Below are 20,291 nucleotides of genomic sequence, written 5' to 3' on the forward strand. Positions count from 1 at the left end.
AGAGTTTTTAAGGTTCCTTTTTCTTTTTAGGGATCTTTGTTCTTTTCAGTCAATTGTAATATTAGGAAGAAAGTGCAGATAAGATTCCCCCAGGAGACTTCAATCCCAACAATCAGGAAGTTTCACACAAAGATAAGATAATGAGCCTGAGGGCATTAGTTACTTTGGTGTATCTGTGGTTCATATCCTTGAGTAGAACATCTCCAGTTCAGAGCATGATATAAGGAGAATAAGTCAGTGAGTGAAATAGGGACATTGTGAAGACTTTTCATAATAAAATATGGGGAATATTGTATTTTCTAAATAAAATTTCTTTTCCATAAGGCCTCTCTTTCTGGATACTTGATTTCCAGGAATCTAGGGCTTTGGGGCAGTTAGGGCTCTTCCCCTCCCTTCTCTCTGTGATAGTGCTGTGGACTGTAGCAAATCTTCCCTTTGTTTGTTATACTGTTGCCACATCAACACTACAAGCTCCCCTTTTCCCCCTCCCCTCCTTTTTTACTTTAGTTATAGAATAGCCACATCAGCAGTTAGTTAGGTATTAAATAAGGAAGTGTGTTTGGATAGGTGAATTCTTCCCGGGTGTTGTCTAATTTTTCCGAGTTTGGATTGTAAGCCTGCCTCCCAGTCAATTGAGAGGCAGGACAGTGGGGGCTGGAGGTGGGATTCTCTGTGTTAGGGTATGTGATGGTGTTTTATCCTCTGTAAGTTGCTTCCTTCCATTAGCCACATCCTAGTAGAGGGATGCCCCTTTCTCTCGAGAATTGAATAAAACACTTTCCATTCTTACCTCGGGAAGCCTCTTACTTTATTTAAAATTTTGGGTAAGTGTCTTTTAACCCACACAGTCAGTTTGCTCTTTAAGGAAAGAAAGCAGAGAAGGTTCTTGGACCCCTCCACATGCCTTCCGAAGCCACACCCTCCTCCCCTGCTTAGGGAAACTAATAGATCTGAAGTACAGAATTGTGGGAAGGTGGCATCATGCTAGAATGGATTGCTGCCTAGACCCCCCCCAAACACCCCAATAAAGCTCTACAAACACACCAAAAGGAATAATAATAAACGAAATAAAAGAGAAACTTTTATAAGCTCCTCTTTCCAATCTAGGACTGTATAAAAAGGCTGCCAGAATCTTGTGAAAATGGAGACAAGCTCAGGCAGGTGAAAATCAAAGAAATAGGGCAAGTGATTCTGTGCCCTTACAGGTTAGCACCTTGAGAGCCCTTGAGAGGTACAGCAGAAGGCAGAGCTAGAATGGGCAGGGCACAGTACCCAGGCAGCCAGATCCTGAGCAGCCCTGCCCAGAGGCCTAGCACCCAGGTAACAGAGCATGCAGGGTCCAAGTAGGTCAATGCCCAGTCAGCTCAGCAGTCATGTAGTTTAGCGCCCAGGCAACTTTGCCAAGATATATTAAGGAACAAGTCAATACTAACACTCAGACATTCCACTGCCCACGGTGGGCAGTATTCATGTAGCATTGTCCCCAGCAAACATATCACCCACGTATTGAGGTTTAGGGGTCCTGGGAGCCCAAAAATAGCAAAACACTGATCCTGCCCAAATGAATTAGACTGAAGCCTTCTTTCAGTCAAAGACAAAGTTTATTAAAATACTGATAGGTGGATATGATTCTAAAAATTCATCATGTTGACCAGACTCTTAAGGAAACTCAGAATTTGTTTTGCTAATGCAAGCTGGTCAGATTGAATCTAAGCCTTGACTAGACTCTTAAGGATTCTGAGCACTTTCTTAGAGGCAAGATGAATCCTTTATACAGAAGGCTGTGGGAGCTGATGGAATTAAGGAAGTGTGGTCTTGGCTGGGGCCAGGTAAAGACAATGAAAAGGAAGTGGATTAACTGGGAAAGGCCAATTGCCCCAAGTGAACATCAGGGACTTGAGCCACAGAGGTGAAGTCCAGGGCTTTTCCTTTTTGGGGTTCAGATCCCAAAGACATGGTATTTTTCCTTTTGGGGATTCAGATCCCATCTCCATCGCAGGTAGCCCACACTCTATCCAATGCAGGAAAAGTGGACCAGGGCAACACCTGGGAAGAAAAGCCCTACTCTAGGGTTTCCCAGGAGGTCACCTTTCAGAAGCATTAACATCTGAGAGGGACCTGTCAGACTCATAGCAAGGATCAGAACTGAATTGCGAAAGAAGGAGACAAAACCAAAATTTAAGTTGATCCACCAGAAAAATGACCTCAGACTTAGTAATTCATGCAGAAGACAGGCCCACCACATCCAGGATCAAGCAGGACCTGTCTGTAGCATCCAAGAATAAAGAAGAGAGCAGAATCTGATTCAGACACAAAAACCCCAATTCAGAAACTGAGGAAGGAGATTTGACTAAATGGAAGAAAATGCCAAATACAATGAAGAAATGTCATGGAATGAGGGAAACTGCGGAGATTATCTCAGAAAAAAAAATGTCACTTACAACTAATTCAAATAGAGCTTTAGAGAAAAGAATTTCCTGGCCACAAAGACCACATGAGAACCTAGAAAAAAAAATAGAACAAGACATACAAAATGAAAGCTTTTTTTTTTTTTTTAGCAAACATTTATTTATTTTTAAATTATTTTATTTGTTTTCAGTTTTCTACAATCACTTCCATATATCTTAGATTTTTCCTCTCCCTCCTCCTTTTTTCCCTCTCCCTCCCCACTCCCTCCCTGAGACAGCATGCAGTCTTTATAGATTCTACACATACATTGCTATTAAATACATTTTCACCTTAGTCATGTTGCATAGAAGAATTAAAATGAATGGGAATAACCACAAAACACAAAACATAACAGAAGAGAAAATGATCTGCTTTATTCTGTGATCCAGTTCTATAGTTCTTTCTCTGGACATGGAAGGCATTTTGCCTCAAGAATCCATTGGGAATTTTTTACCAGTCTGTCAGAAAAATTCCTTGCATACTGTGATTGTTGCTATGTACAAAGTTCTCCCAGTTATGCTCCTTTCACTCAGCATTGTTCATAAATGTCCTTCCAGGCCTCTTTGAAGTCTTCCTGTTCATAATTTCTTATAGCACAGTAGTATTCCATTATATTCACATACCATAACTTGTTCAGCCATTCCTCAATTGATGGGCATCCCCTTGATTTCTACTTCTTGGTCACCACAAAGAGAGCTGCTATAAAAATTTTTGTACATGTGGGGCCTTTTCCCATTTTTATGCTCTCATTGGGATACAGTCCTACAAGGGATATTACTGAGTTAAAGGGTATGCATATTTTTGTAGCCCTTTGGACATAGTTCCAAATTGCTCTCCAGAATGGTTGGATCAGCTCACAGCTCCACCAACAATGAATTAGTATTTCAACCCTCCCACATGTTCTCCAACATTTATTATCTTTTTGTTTTGCCATGTTAGTCAATCAGATAGATGTAATGGGGTACCTCAGAGTTGTTTTGATTTGCATCTCTATAATCAATAGTGATTTAGAAAATTTTTTTATATGACCATAGATAGCTTTATTTTCTTCCTCTGAAAACTACCTGTTCGTATCCTTTGACCATTTATCAATTAGGGAATGATTTGTATTCTTGTAAATTTGACTCTGTTCTCTATATTTTAGAAATGAGGCCTTTATCACAGACACTAGTTGTAAAAATTTTTCTCCAGTTTTCTGCTTCCCACCTAATTTTGGTTGCATTGGATTTGTTTGTGCAAAAACTTTTCAATTTAATGTAATCAAAATGATCCATTTTGCACTTCACAATGTTCTCTATCTCTTGTTTGGTCAAAAATTTCTCCATTCTTCATAAATCTGACAAATACACTATTCCTTGCTCCCCTAATTTGTTTATTGTATCAATCTTTATACCTAGATAATGTATCCATTTGGACTTTACTCTTGTGTACAATGCCAGGCATTGGGTCTATGTCCAGTTTCTGCCACACTGTTATCCAGTTTTCCCAGCAATTTTTGTCCGTGAGTTCTTATCCCAGAAGCTGAGGTCCTTAGGTTTATCAAACAGTAGATGGCTATAATCATTGACTACTGTGTCTTGAGTACCTAACCTATTCCACTTGTCTACCCCTCTGTTTCTTACCCAGTATCAAGTGGTTTTGATGAATGCTGCTTCATAATACAATTTGAGATCTGGTAGGGCTAGGCCACCTTCCCTAGCATTACTTTTCATTAATTCCTTTGATATTCTGGACGTTTTGTTCTTTCAGATGAACTTTGATATTATTTTTTCTAGGTCTAGAAAATAATTATCTGGTAATTTGATTGGTATGGCACTGAATAAGTAAATTAATTTAGGTAGATTTGTCATTTATATTATATTAGCTCAGCCTACCCACGAGCAACTGATGTTTTTCCTTTTACTTAGATCTGACTTTATTTGTGCAAAAAGTGTTTTGTAATTATGTTTATACAGTCTCTGGGTTTGTTTTGGCAGGTAGATATTTTATAGTGTCTATTGTAGCTTTAAATGGGATTTCTCTTTCTATCTCTGACTGTTGGACTTGTTAGTAATACATAGAAATGCAGATGATTTATCTGGGTTTATTTTGTAACCTGCAACTTTGCCAAAGTTGTTTATTATTTCAAGTAGTTTTTTTCTTGATTCTCTGGAATTCTCTAAGTATATCATCATATTATCTGCAAAGACTGATAATTTAGTTTCTTCTTTGCCTAGTCTAATTTCCTCAATTTCTTTTTCTTCTCTTATTGCTAAGGTTAACATTTCTAGTGCCATATTGAATAACAGTAGTGATAATGAACATCATTATTTTACCCCAGATTTTACAGGAAATGCATCTAGCTTATCCCCATTGCATATAATGCTTGTTGATGGTTTTAGGTAGATACTGCTTATTATTTTATGGAAAGTTCCATTTGTTCCTACACTCTCCAGTGTTTTCAATAGGAATGGGTGTTGTATTCTGTTAAAAGCTTTTTCTGCATCTATTGACACAATCATGTGGTTTCTGTTAGTTTTGTTGTTGATATGATTAATAATACTGATAGTTTTCCTACTATTGAACCAGTCCTGAATTCCTGGTATAAATTCCACCTGATTGTAATGTATTATTCTTGTGATAAGTTGCTGTATTCTTTTTTTGCTAATATCTTATTTAAAATTTTTGTATCTATATTCATTAGAGAAATTTGTCTATAATTTTCTTTCTCTGTTTTGACTCTTCCTGGTTTAGGTATCAGAATCATATTTGTATCATAAAAAGAATTTTGTATGACTCCTTCTTCAGCAATTTCCCCAAATAGTCTATGTAGTAATGGAATTAACTGTTCTTTAAATGTTTGATAGAATTCACTTGTAAATCCGGTCCTGGAGATTTTTTCCTAGGAAGTTCATTGATGGCTTGTTCAATTTTTTTTTCTGAGACGGGGTTATTTAAGTATTCAACTTCTTGTTTAGTTAGTCTGGACAATTTATGTTTTAAAAAATATTCATCCATCTCATTTAGATTGTTGAATTTATGGGCATACAGTTGGGTAAAGGAATTGCTAATTATTGTTTTAATTTCTTCCACACTGGAGGCAAGTTCACCCTCTTCTTTTTTTAATATTGGTAATTTAGTTTTCTTCTTTTTTCTTTTTAAATCAAATTGACCAAAGATTTATCAGTTTTATTGGTTTTTTTCATAAAATCAACTCAGTTTTATTTATTAGTTCAATAGTTTCTTTAATTTCAATTTTATTAATCTCTGCTTTGGTTTTCAGTATTTCTAATTTGGTATTTACTTGGAGATTTTCGATTTATTCTTTTTCTAACTATTTCAGCTACATGCCCAATTCATTGATCTCCTTTCTCTCTCTCTTTTATTTGTGTAGGCATTGAAAGATATAAAACTTCCCCTAAGAACTGCTTTTGTAGTATCCCATAAGATCTGGTAGATTGTCTCATTATTGTCATTCTGTGGAATGAAGTTGTTGATTGTTTCTATGATTTGTTGTTTAATTCACTCATTCTTTAGGATTAGATTATTTAGCTTCCAATAAATTTTTGGCTTATCTTTCCATGGACTTTTGTTATGTATAATTTTTATTGCATTATGATCTGAAAAGGATGCATTGACCATCTCTGCCTTTCTGCACTGGATTGTGAGGTTTTTATGCCCTAGTGCATAGTCAATATTTGTATATGTGCCATGTACCATTGAGAAAAATGTATATTCCTTTCTATCCCTATTCAGTTTTCTCCAGAGATCTATCATATCTACCTTATTCAGAGTTTTATTCACCTCCTTAACTTATTGTTTATTTTGAGGTTAAATAGTTCAGAGAGGAGGAGGTTGAAGTCCACCACTAGTATAGTTTTGCTGTCTTATTTCTTCCTGTAACTCCCTTAACTTCTCCTCTAAGAATCTGGATGCTATACCACTTGGAGGATATATGTTTAGTAATGATATTATTTCGTAGTCTATGGTGCCTTTTAGCAGGATATAGTCTTTCCTTATCTCTTTCGATTAGATCTATTTCTGGTTTTGCTTTGTCTGAGATTCGGATTGCTACCCATGTTTTTGTTTTTTTACATCAGCTGAAGCACAATATATTCTGCTCTAATCTTTTACCTTTACACTGTGTGTATCCTCTCCCTCCCCCCCATTTCAAACATGTTTCTTGTAAACAACATGTTGTTGGATTATGTTTTTTAATTCATTCTGCTATCCATCTCCATTTTATGGAAGAATTCATCCCATTCACATTCACAGTTATGATTACTATCTGTGTCTTTCCCTCCATCCTCTTTCTCCCCATTTATGCTTTTAGTTCTCCCTTCTCCCTTCCCCTCCACAATAGAGTTTTAATTTTTGACTCCTGTCTCCTTCAGTCTTCCCTCCCTTCTTTCAGCCCCCTCCCTTTTACTCTCCTTTTCCATTACTACTTCTTCCCTCTCTTTTAACCTCCCCTTCATTTTCTTTCCCCTTTCTCCTCCTATTGCCTTTAGAGCTAATTTGATTTCTATACTTAACTGAGTTTGTTGTTCCCTCCTTGAATCAAATCAGATGAGAGTAAATCTCAGACAATGCTCATCTCCCTCTCTTCTTTCCCTCTACTGTAATATATTTTTTATACCTCTTCCTGTGATGTAATTTACTTTTTTCTGCCTTCTCCTTTTCATGTCTGCTGTTACAATCCCTTTGCACCCTTAAATCACATTTTTATCATCACATCATTTACTTTATACTTTCTTCCTCTATCTATGTATATGCCTTTTACGTATAATAATAAATATACAATTCTCAAAAGTAACAAGTATCACCTTCCCTTATAGGGATGTAAACAGTTTGTCCATATTGAATAACAAGTTTTTTCCCCTTGTTTACCTTTTTATGCCTCTCTTGAGACTTGTGTTTGATGATTGAATTTTCTATTGAGCTCTGGCCTTTTCATCAGTAAGGTCTGGAAATCCCTTATTTCATTGAATGTCCATCTCCTTGCCTGAAATATTATACTCAATTTTGCTGGATAATTGATCCATGTTGTAGTCCCAGTTCCTTTGCCTTACGGAATATCATATTCCAATCCCTTCAATCTTTTAATGTAGAAGGTGCAAGGTCCTGTGTGATCCTGATTATAACTGCTCGATATTTGAATTGTTTCTTTCCAACTGCCTGCAGTATTTTCTCCTTCATTTTATAGTTCTGGAATTTGGCAACCATATTCCTTAGTGCTTTTAGTTTGGAATCCCTTTCAGGAGGTGAATGGTGGATTTTTTTGATGACTATTTTGCCCTCTAGACCTAACACTTCTGGGCAGTTTTCCTTGATGATTTCTTGGAAGATATTGTCGAGGTTCTTTTTTTCATTATGGCTTTCTGGTAGACCAACAGTTCTTAGATTTTTCTCTCCTGGATCTATTTTCCAGATCAGTTGTTTTTCCAATTACATATTTTACATTTTTTTCTATATTTTCATTCTTTAAATTCTGTTTGACTGATTCTTGATGTCTCATAGAATCATTAGCTTCTACTTGCCCAATTCTAATTTTTATCAAATTTTTTCTCATTGAACATTTGCATCTCCTTTTCCATCTGTCCAATTGTTCCATTTAAGGAGTAATTTTCTCCAGTTAGTTTTTGTGCTTCCTTTTCCATTTTTCCAATTTTCCCAGTTAGGATTTATGCTTCCTTTTCCATTAGTCCAGTTTTCCCTTAAAATTCTTCTTTGGTTTCTTTTTTTATAATTTTAAAATCATTGGTCAGTTTTTCTTCTACTTCTCTAATTTGGATTTTAAAATTATTCTTGAGCTCTTATAAGAATGCTCTTTGGCCTTGAGACCAGTTCATATTCCCTTCTGGAGTTTCAGAATGGGAGTACAGTCTCAATGTTGCCCTCTTTGGTATTCATGTTTTGGTCCTTGTTCCCATAGAACGATTCTATGGTCTTATCTTTTCTGGTTGCTTCTTGCTCATGATGATCACCCTTTTCCTGGCTTTTAAAGTGGACCTCTGCTTCTAGGGCACAGGGAACTCTGTCCCATGGTTCTTGTGCTTTGAACTTGAGGCTTTGTGTTTTGTGGCCACTGGTTCTTTCAGCTACAGGCTAGAATGCTATAGCTTACCTGGTGCTGAGCTGACCAATATGCCAAAGCAGAGGCCAGATGAAGTCTTTCTAAGTTTTCCTGGAGTTACCCTGAAGCTAGCTGTGTTAAATGTGAGGGAGGGGTGGTCTGGCCACAGGAGGTTTCCTCTCCTGAGCACAAGCAGGCTCAGTGGTTTGTGAACTAATGTTTACACTAGTGTCTTCCCTATTCCCCTGACTGTGTGAGGCATGCCTGGGGTCCTGGTATTGACAATTGAGGGCTCCACACCCCTGGGGCTCAGGATCTCCTCCCAGTTCACTGAGGTGGGGCTATCTGAGACAACTCCAGTCCTGCACTGGTCCCCTTCAGCCATAGCAAGAGGGACCCCCCACTTTGTGATTTTCCTAGCCTCACGGGCTAAGAGACTGTTTGCCCCTTAGACTGATCCCACTGCTCCAGGATTTTTCCTGGGGAAATATTCTATTGGCTTTTCAAGGTCAAGAAGGGGAGGGGTAGAGCATTTACTTATCACTCCACCATCTTGGCTCCCAGAAGTTCGATTAGGTGACTTATAGACATTTAATCTGCGGTCTGATGGTCTCCAGAGTGGCTGCTGTGGTTACCTGGGGTTCTGTGGTTCTCTCTCACTCGGTTCCACTGGACTCTTGTCCTGGTCTGATATGTTTGAGATTCCACAATGTGGCTGCTGCTTCAAATCTCCCAGGGCTTCCTGCTCAGCTTTGCTATGGTGGGGTCTGCACGGGAACTGCCTGTGGGCTGTGCACTCCTCCAGCCCCATGCAACAGATCCTTCCTGTCAACTTTTCAGGCTATCCTGGGTTGGAAATCTGCCACAGTCTGTCTCCTATTGGATTCTGCCACTCTAAAATTTGTTCAGATTCTCTTTTTAGAGGTATCTGAAGGAATTTATCTTAGAGTTTAGGTGAGTAGTTGCTCTCACTCTGCTGTGTTGGCTCTGGAAGTTTGTTTTGTTTTAAATAAATAACTTTTACTGATATTTTCTGTTTCTTACATCACCAACATATCCCATATACCCTTCTGCCTCCTTTACAGAGGCCCATCCCATTTGACAAATAGTATTTTTTGGAGAGGAAAAAGTCAGCACAATTGATTGATACATTGAAAAAGTCTGTAAATACATGCAATGTGTGATACCTGTGTACCTCCCATTTCCATGAACAGTAGGATAGGATGTCTTCTCATATTTCTTCATTTGAGACTCACTTCATCTTTATAACTGTTATGTTTACTTTTGATTTTTTGCTGTCTTCTTGTTATTTCTACTTAAATTGTAATTACTGTGTATATTGTTTTCTTGGCTCCACTTACTTTGCCCCGAACTAGTTCATATTGATAATGCCATGCTTCTATGTTACTAATCACATACATTATTCTTACAGCACAGTAACATTCCATTACATTTGTATATCACAATATGTTTAGTCATTCCCCAGCTGATGGACATCTACTTCGTGTTTAAATTTTAGCTATCACAAAAAGTACTGCTATAAATGTTTTGGAGTACATGGGGACTTTTTTCTTACCAATGGCTTCGGTGTAAAAGCTCTGAGTGGAGTTTTTGGTTCAAAGGATCTGGCCGTTTTAGTCACTTTATTTGCATAATTCCAAATTGCTTTCCAAAATAGTTGTATCATTTCAATGTCGTAGTGTGCCTACCCTTGTGCAGACTCTTTATCCATTGAGTGTTGTCATTTTTTGTCATCTTTACCAATTTGCAGGGTGTGAAGTGAAGTCTCTGGGTCATTTTTATTTGTATTTGTCTTATTATTAGTTGTGTGGAGCACTTTTTATATGGTTGTAAATACTTTGCAGTTCTATTGAAAATTATTCATATCCTTTGACCACTCATTTATTGGGGAATGACTGGCTAGTTGGTTGTTGCCCTTTGTTCTTGAAGAGGACCAAAATGACATGATTATAGACATCCACATCCACATATACATATATGTATGCACACATATACACATAAGTATGTGTATGTATATATATATGTAATATATATACATACAAATATAAATATAATTGTTTCTATATCTTGAATACTGAGCCCTTATTATGGAAATTTGATACAAAGATTTTTTTTTTCCCATTTGACCCCTTCGCTTCTTATTTTTTTCTACTGGCACTGGACAGTTTTATGGAGGGGAGGGAGCATCAAGGCTTAGGGTGAGGCTTGGTACTATGAGTGAAATTGGTATTGTATGGGAGTGATAGGAAACCCAAATTAGTCATTGCATTTTCTTCCCCTCAGCTTGACCTTGCCAGAAGAATTGCCTCTAAATCTCAAACTGGCTTTTGAGCTAAGCCACCATGGGCTGAATGGAGACCCTCTCTCTGAGGTCTGTTCTTCTCCCCTGGGTGCCTCATCCTTAAGTTGCGATTGGGACCTTTGAGGACACAGCAGCCTGGACTGGCCAAAATGGTGGGTGGTGTGCAGGTGGTGCTGAAGATGTTCTGAAAGGTTGTCATGCTCTGGGATCCAGAGAGAACACCCCCTCTGCAATGGGGGTGGCGGCGGGGGGGGGGGGGGGTCACTATCGTTGTACCTTAGCTGATTTTGAGCTCTGTTGAGTCCAGTCTTGGCAGAGTAGTACACGTTCTTCATGATTGGCTGGATTTTGGCTTTCACAGAATGTAACAGGGCTCCTTCAGTTTTCTGAGGACAGATATACAAAAGGTTGACTCCTTCCTTTCTTATCTTTGATGCATTAATATTGTCTGTGCCGAAACTTTTCAGTTTCATGTTCCACCTTTTGCTGTAAACACATTATTATGTTCCTCCAGTCATTTTAATCTTTTTTAAGGAAGACTTATTCCTATTGTCTGTCTTCTCCTCACTCTTGATCCCTTCTCATTTGATATTCCCCCTTCCTCTCCCTGCCTTTGGTTATTAAATATCATTTTTGCATCATTTTCCAAAAAGGATTTCTCTTATGCTCATCTCATTTCTTTTTTTGTTTTTACAGCTTAATTTTATTTTATTTATTTATTTTTTATTTTTCATTTTTAACACAGTTCATATCACATAAAACAATTCCAACTTTTGGTCAGATGATACTTCTTTTAAAGCATTAACAATATAGACCACAAACAAATTTTTTTTAATATTAACCAGCTGAGACACAAATAATAATTATGTATGCTAACTTCACAAGCCCTTGACCTAATTGTCTCCACAGTATTACCAAGTATTACCAGTATTACCAGTATTACCAAGTTATTGTTGTTGGTCCAAGGTCCTAAGCCTAATAGCTTAATTTTAGACTTAATCTTGGATGTTCCCCTACCAACAACCTATAATTTAATAGATTTGTTACTAAGCTTACAAACCTTTTGACTACAGGAAATTGCCACTAAGAGTAGGGACATTGCAGGGAAACAAAATCTCCCCAACTTCATGTCAGTTCCAGGCAGGAGTAGATTATCAACTTGCATTCAGTCAGGCTTAAAGTCTGCTAGGTGTCAGTGGCAAAACTGAGTCAGGAGAATCCTACCTCAGCCCAGGCTGAACAGCTGCTCTCCCACCCTTCCCATGAGATCAGCATTTCACAGGTTTACTGGCATCATGGATTGGAGGCTCAGACCTCCTTTCTTGCTATCCATACCTGGAGTTAAACTCAGAAGAACACTCAGTTAATAGTCCCATAGAATCTTAAAATAGCAGGTTCAAATAACCAGGTTTCAGATATGACTATAATTTCACATTGGCTAAGAAACATCTTTTGAGGCAAGTCTTAAGTGGCTTACATGCCTTTCTATATATATTCTAGTTCCTGATTAAATAACAATCAAAATCAAATTTAACATTAAAACCTTAACTTTTCCATCAATGCTAAATTTTACCCAAGGTTACCTGCCTCTAGGAATTTTAGACTAAAATTCTTTTCTCCAAACTAAAGATGTCTCTGATTTATTCTCAGTGATTAATTCAGTCAATTGTTTTAATGCTAATTGCTTTTACATCACTTTGTAACATGTCCAATTTTTCTCCCCATTTCTCCCCTCCCCCAACCCCCTAATACCTTGCATTCTGAATGTACCCTCCCTTCTATCACACCCCACCCTTCCCTTATGCCCATCTTCTCTCTTTTCTTGTAGGGCAAGATAAATTTCTATACCCCATTACCTGTGATCCTTATTTCTCAGTTATGCAATAATAATTTTCAACATTCATTTCTAATACTTTGAATTCCAACTTCTCTCCCTCCCTCTCTCCCCCTCCCCACTGAGAAGGCAAGCAATTCAATACAGACTAAATATGTGTCGTTTTGCAAAAGATTTCCATAATAATAATGCTGTGTAATACTAACTACATTGCCCTCTATCCTGCTCTATCCTCCCTTATTTTTTTATTCCCTCATTTGACCTTGTCCCTTCCCAAAGGTGTTTATTTCTAGTTACTCCCTTTTCCCATTTGCCCTCCCTTCTATCATTCCCCTCACCTCACTTGTTGCCTACTCCCCTACTTTCCTGTAGTGTAAGATAGATTTTCATACCAAATTTAGTGAGCATGTTATTCTCTCCTTAAGCCTCCTGAAGTCTCAAGAGTTAAAAATATTTTCTTTCCATGTAGCAATGTAAACAGTTCAGCTTTAGAAAGTCTTTAATTATTTCTCTTTCCTATTTGCCTTTTCATGCTTCTCTTAATTCTTGTGTTTGAAAGTCAAATTTTCCATTCAGTTCTGGTCTTTTCATCATGAATGCTTGAAAGTCCTTTATATCATCGAATGACCATTTATTCCCTTGAAGTATTATACTTTGTTTTTCTGGGTAGGTGATTCTTGGTTTTAATCCCAGTTTCTTTGACTTCTGGAATATCCTGTTCCAAGCCCTTTGATCCTGTAATGTTGAAGCTGCCAGATCCTGTGTTATCCTGATTGTATTTCCACAATACTCGAAGTGTTTCTTTCTAGCTGCTTACAGTACTTTCTCCTTGACCTGGGAACTCTGAAATTTGGCCACAATATTCCTAGGAGTTTCTCTTTTCAGGTCTCTTTCAGGAGGTGATCGGTAGATTCTTTCAACATTTATTTTGCCTTCTGGTTCTAAAATATCAGCATAGTTTTCCTTGGTAATTTCATAGAAGATAATGTCTAGGCTCCTTTTTTGATCATGGCTTTCAGGTAGTCCCATAATTTTCAAATTTTCTCTCCTGGATCTATTTTCCAGGTCAGTTGTTTCTCCAATGAGATGTTTCACATTATCTTCTATTTTTTTCAAATTTTTGGTTTTGTTTGGTTTATCTCATAGTTTATCTGATAGTCATTAGCTTCCCTGAACTCCATTCTCTCTTTTAAAGAACTATTTTGTTCAGTGAGCTTTTGAACCTTCTCCTCCATTTGGCTAATTCTGCTTTTTAAAGTTTCCTTCTCCTCATTTGCTTTTTGGACCTCTTTTTCCAGTTGAGTTAGCCTCTTTTTAAAGGTGTTATTTTCCTCAGCATTTTTTTGGTTCTCCTTTAGCCAGTTGTTAACTCACTTTTCAAGCTCTTTTATTGACTGAGCCTAATTTAAGTTCCCTTTGGAGGCCCTGGAGGCAGAGGTCTTGACTTCCTGTGACAGTATGCCTTGTTCTTCCTCATCTGAAAGGATGGGAGGAGACACCTGTTCACCAAGAAAGTAATCTTCTATGGTCTTATTTTTTTCCCCCTTTTTTGGGCATTTTTGCAGCCAGTTACTTGACTTCTGAGTCCTTTGTCGAGAGGATGGTCCTATTATCCCTCCTCTCCCCAGTGCCATGTTCAAGGCTGAGATTCAACTCAGCTGCTTGATTTCCTCAGGCTTTGGGTGGGGGTGAGGCTGTCACTCAGGGCTGAGGTTTAGATCAGCTGCTCCCCACCACCAGAGGCTTTAAGCTGAGCTGCTTAGACAATGGTCCTAGGTTGCTTCCTGGCCACCGTAGTTGACTGCAGTCTGCTGCCACAGCCTCCGTCATCACCTGGGGTTATTGCTGGTGGAACCCTGTTTCCCCTCAGCCAGCTGGGAAAGCCCTCCCACACTGACCTTTGGAACTTCCTTTGGTCCTTGTGGGTTGAGGTATCTGGGACTCTCCCTGCTGGGAACTCTGCCCTGGAGGTCTATTCAGATCTTGTTCCTCCCAGTGCCATGCAGCCAGGGCTGGGCTCCACTCTACACAATGTCCCATGAGATAGACCTTTCCTGTTGGCCTTCCAGGTTACCTTTGGCTGGAAACTTCTTTTGCACTGTTATTCTGTGGCTTCTGTTGCTCTAGAATTTGTTGAGAGTCATTTTTTACAGGTATTTTGTGGACTGTGGGGGAAGCACTAGATTATATGCATCTTTCTACTCTGCCATCTTGGTTCCATCCTCATCTCATTTCTTTCTATTTACTTCAGACCTCTGATTCATGACTCCTCATGACATACTACCCAAGCTTATACAGTATACATTCTAGAGTCTCCCCTTTAGTCATTTTCTGCCTCTGCCTTGCAGGGTTCACCCCATCCCTTCCCATTTTTCATTATGCCCCATTTTCAGAGCTGCATCCTGAGCTTCATTTCTCCTTGGGATACATTATTCCATTCCCTCCTCCTTTTTCTAGTAGTTGAGGAATAGTCTTGCATTATTTAAATGTCTATTATTTTGTATTTGAAGGTCTTTCTGCTAATAACTTGTAGAAATTGCTGTTTCTGAATTGAATTTTTAAATTTAACCACTGTATCTTGGAATTTACAATCCTGTGTGTTTTTTGGAGGTGATTTATGAATTCTTTCAACTGGAGTTTCATTTTTTATATTTAGAAGTTCTGAGCAGTTCTCTTCTATTTTTCCTTCTTTATGATGTTAAGGTTTTTTGTTGTCATGTTCTTCTGGGAGACTTATGATCCTTAGGTTGTCTCTGCACATCTTATCTTTGAGCTTGCTTGCATAGTGAGCATATATTCTTTTCCTTTTATTTTTTTGCTTCTCTTCTAGTTTGTCCTTCAGTTCTATGTATTTGCATTTTTAGTCTATTACATTCTCTTTTGTTTCTTTAGTGAGGCTTCCCATTTCAGATTCAAGATTTTCTATCCTGTTCATTATTTTTGTTGTGCAGGATACAAATTCTGCACTCCAAACTGCTATTTCTCTTTTAAACTGCTCAGGAACATCAGGTTGTAGTTTCACTGTCTCCTCAAATTTCATAGGGTCCTCTGTCTCATCAAGTGTCAGATCTTTTTCTTTTTTACCCCCAATTTTTATTCATAGATGCATGAACTCATTTACTGGATCTGAGGGACATATTTCCTTCTGTTGTCACTGTTTTTCCCTGTTGATTTTTCTGTTTTTGTTGAATACCTCTGAAATTCCTGAAATTTTTGATACTTTTAGTTCCCCCCTCCTCTTAATTTCCTCATTATGCACTTCTGACTCCCTGTCTTATGATTGTAGTGTCCTTGAGGGCTTGATCTCAAAGTGCCTCAGCCTCCTTTCACAATGTGCATTTCACAGTTCACCAGCTTAGGGTCTCTACACCAAGTGACTTTTTGGTCGTCATAACTTGCCACAACTAGATGTCATAATGTCTTTCTAAGGCTTCTTGGAGTACTACACAGCTCCCCACATACATGACATCCTGTCCTGGTGACCTACTATCTCTATTCCTCTAGCCCAACACTCCTAGTAGAGAGTCTGCTTCCCTGGTGTTAGCACCAAAGCTTCCAGGTTGCAATTCCTGGTAGGGCTGTGACCACACTACTTGTCAAGGCCTAAGCAAACTTATGTAGCATGGACCCAAGGTTTTCTACAACACTGGAGAGAAAGAAGAAACAAAACTATTGATCGCCCTCTCTCCAGATGATATGATGGTCTATCTAGATAACCCCAAAAAGTAAATTAAAATTAATCTAAAAATAACTTCAGCAAAACTACAGGATAGAAAATAAATCCATTAAAGTAATCAGTATTTCTGTATGTTACCAACAAAATCCAGCAGAAAGAGATAGGGACAATTCCATCCAAAACTACAGAACGGATAAAATATCTGGGAAACTATCCACTAAGACACAAACAACAATTATTTGAGCAAAACTATAAAATATTTTTTATTGAAATAGAGACCCAAATACTGGGAGAAATATTGATCACCGACATAATAAAATTAACAATGCTACCTAAATTAATTTACTAACTCAGGACTATGTGAGTGAAACAACCAAAGGATTACTTTATAGAGCCAGAAAAAGTAAGGGAACTCATGTGGAGATTCAAAAAGTCAAGAATCATAAGAGAAATAATTAAAAATCCATGGATAGAACATCAGGCTTGGAGCCAGGAAGATCCAAGTTAAAATCCAGCATCAAACACTTACTAGCTGTGTGACTTCGGGCAAGTCACTTAATCCCAGTTCCTCATCTATAAAATGAGGACACACTGGAGAAGGAAATGGCAAACTACTCTACTATATTTGCCAAGAAAATCCCATGGCCCCAAATCCATGGGATCATGTAGAACAACTGAACAAGTATACATGCACACATATATACACACATACACATATATACATATATACATACATATATATGATTGTTGTGTAAATACAATGATGGATTGACTAGTAGAGATCTGATTTGGAATCAGACCTACCCTTCTCCATGGAAGACTGTGATATCTGCCTTTGTGGGGAGCAGGGAGACTACTCTATTGAATCTCTCCAAGACAGATATTGGACTAGAACTATGTTTGACTACCACACTTCAGATATTGGAGATATTGGTGGTACAATACTGGGAGGGAGGGGGGGAGACAGGATAAATGCTACTTACCCTGATTATTTTGGAAGGTGAAGGTAACTTTTATCTTTCTATTATCAGTTTTGCTCCACCCCAACAACAGGAGTCTTTTCTTGTTATAGAAAAGACCATCATAAATAGCTAATGCACCTTTTTATCAACATAAGCAGTAGAAGTCATGAAAGTTATATAGGTTAGACTAGACCAAAAATACATAAGAGTAAGGGAGCAGAAGCTGAATGTCAAGAATATCAAGGGAGTCAATGAAAAAATGTGAAGGGCAGATTTCAAATTATGTTACAAAGTGGTAATTCTGAAAACAATCTGGCACGTGCTAAGAAATAGAGTAATGGATCAGTGAAATAGGTTAGGTACACACAATACATAGTAGTAATCTAGTGTTTGATCCAAGTTTTTGGGCCAAGAGCCCACTACTTGACAAAAATTGCAGGGAAAACTGCAAAGGAGTTTGACAGAAACTATATATATATATCTCAGCATCTCATACTGTATACCAAGATAAAGTCAAAATGAGCACATAATTTAGACATAGTGATATCATAATAAATTAGGGGAGTATGGAAAAATTTACCTATCTATGAATCTATGGATAATGTAAAAATTTATGACTAAACAAGACAGAGTGAAGATCATGAGCATTATAATGGATAATTTTGATGACATGAAATTAAAAGTTTTTTGCACAAAAAAACCAAACCACAAACAAAAAGTTTTTTACACAAACAAAACACAACCACAACCAAACAAAGCCAAGATTAGAAAGAAAGCAGGACATTGAAAAAAAATTTACCATAAGTTTCTCTGATAAAGGCTGCAATTTTTAAATATTAAGGGAATGGAGTAAACTTTGTAAAAACACAAGTCATTCTCCAGTTGATAAATGATCAGAAGATATGAACAGGTAGTTTTCAGGAGATGTCAAAGCTATCTATAGTCATATGAAAAAATACTCTAAATCTCTGTTGATTAGAGAAATGCAAATTAAACAACTTTGAGGTACCACCTCATACCTATCAGATTGGCTAACAGACAGAAAAAGAAAATAACAAGTGTTGGAAGGATGTGGAAAAAGTGGGACACTAATGCATTGCTGGTGGAGTTGAAAATTGGTCCAGCCTTTCTGGAGAGCAATTTGGAACTATGCCCAAATGGCTATTAACCTACATATCCTTTGATCCAGAAATAACACTACTAAGTCTATATCCTAAAGAGATCAAAGAAAAAAGAAAAGAATTGATATGTACAAAAATATTTATAGTAGCTCTTTTTGTGGTAGCAAAGAATTGGAAAATGAGGTGATGCTCATCAACTGGAAGTGGCTGAACAAGTTGTGGTATATGATTGTGATGGAATACTATTGTGCTATAAGAAATTACTAGCCAGATGGCTTCAGAAAGACTTATATGATCTGATATAGAAAGAGGTGAGCAGAGGCAGAATATTGTACACAGTAACAACAATTTTGTATTATGATCAACTGGGAACACTTTACTATTCTGATGAATGCAGTGATTCAAGACAGTTTCTAAGAACTTTTGATGAAAAATGTTATTCATCTCCAGAGAGAGAATTGATGGACTCTGAGTGCAGATTAAAGCATAATTTTTCACTTTATTGTTTTTACTTCTTTTTTAACATGACTATATAGAAATATGTTTTACATGATTTCACATGTATAATTGATATCACATCTCTTGCTTTTTCAATAGGTGGGGGGAGGGGTGGGATAGAGAGAATTCAGAAGTCAAACATTTTTTAAAAAATGAATATTAAAAATCAAGAAATCATAAATTTATTTTAAAAAAAGGATTAAAGGAGCTCTTTAGCCAGGAGAGAGATAGGATCTCTACTCAAATCAAGAGAAAGAAATATTTAATTAAGGGAAAGTATGTTTTTTGAAGTCTCAAGGGCTGCAAATGCTGGAAGTAAAGGGACACGTTGTATAGTCTGTCTTCTCCTACGCATGTCTACAGTTGAAAGTGATTCAAAAGTCCATGCTTGCCTTTCCCCACTACCTCTTTTGAAGTCCTTCAACAATTTCTAAAAAGTCACTTCTCCATTCACAAAGGTACAAGTTGTCATAGCTCATTGTCCTCTAAGCCAATCAGGAGTTATGTCCCTCCACACATATTGCTATTTTGACAGGCAACTATCTTAGGTTCAGGCATTATGTATCCTGGAGGCAGGAAGATCAATTATATAACATCTGAAAAAAGCTGGATTTAGTGACATTGCATTTGTCATTAATAATAGCCAAAGTTGGTTTCAACCTTAAAACAATCAAGTAATTTGCAATGATCAATTTTTCAGTACTGTGTACCATTTCTGTGGCATCCTAGCACTCTGATGTAAAAATGCAAAGTTCTTAGGTGAAATTACTACCATATTTCACTGCTCATCTTGGTAGTGTTCCTTATTAGGTATTTTGAAGTATTCATTTAAGTCCACATTGACTATAGGATGCAATCTCTCTCTCCCTCTCCCTCCCCCCCCCCTCTCTGTCTCTGTCTCTCTCTGTCTCTGTCTCTCTCTCTCTGTCTGCCTGTCTGTCTCTCTCTCCTTTTCTCTTTCCTACCCTGTTTTGTTTAATCTTATTGATAGGAGTATATATGTGTAATTTATATTGGTTAATGGATGTTGGTGTATATTTCCCAGTGAAAAATAAGTTGCTGAATGTTAGTTCCACATTTTCAGAGTTAAAGGGCACCTTTTTTCTGTTAATAATGAATACATTACAAAAGTGGAAAGTGGCTTGTGAAATAAATCAATTATTCATTCATCAAGTATTAAGCACCAATTTTGTGTTGGCTGCTTTACTGGGACATAGACCAGGGGGTGGCAATACAAATAAAAAATGAGACAGCCTCTGCTCTAAAGAAACTTTTATCTTACTCATAGTATTAACGATGCTTTGGAGAATATACCTTAAATATTTCTATACTACTTTTAGGCTTTCAAGGCAATTTCTTCACAACATCCCTCTA

This window comes from Notamacropus eugenii, chromosome 1, assembly GCF_028372415.1.
Source record: "Notamacropus eugenii isolate mMacEug1 chromosome 1, mMacEug1.pri_v2, whole genome shotgun sequence".
NCBI classification, from domain to species: Eukaryota; Metazoa; Chordata; class Mammalia; order Diprotodontia; family Macropodidae; genus Notamacropus; species Notamacropus eugenii.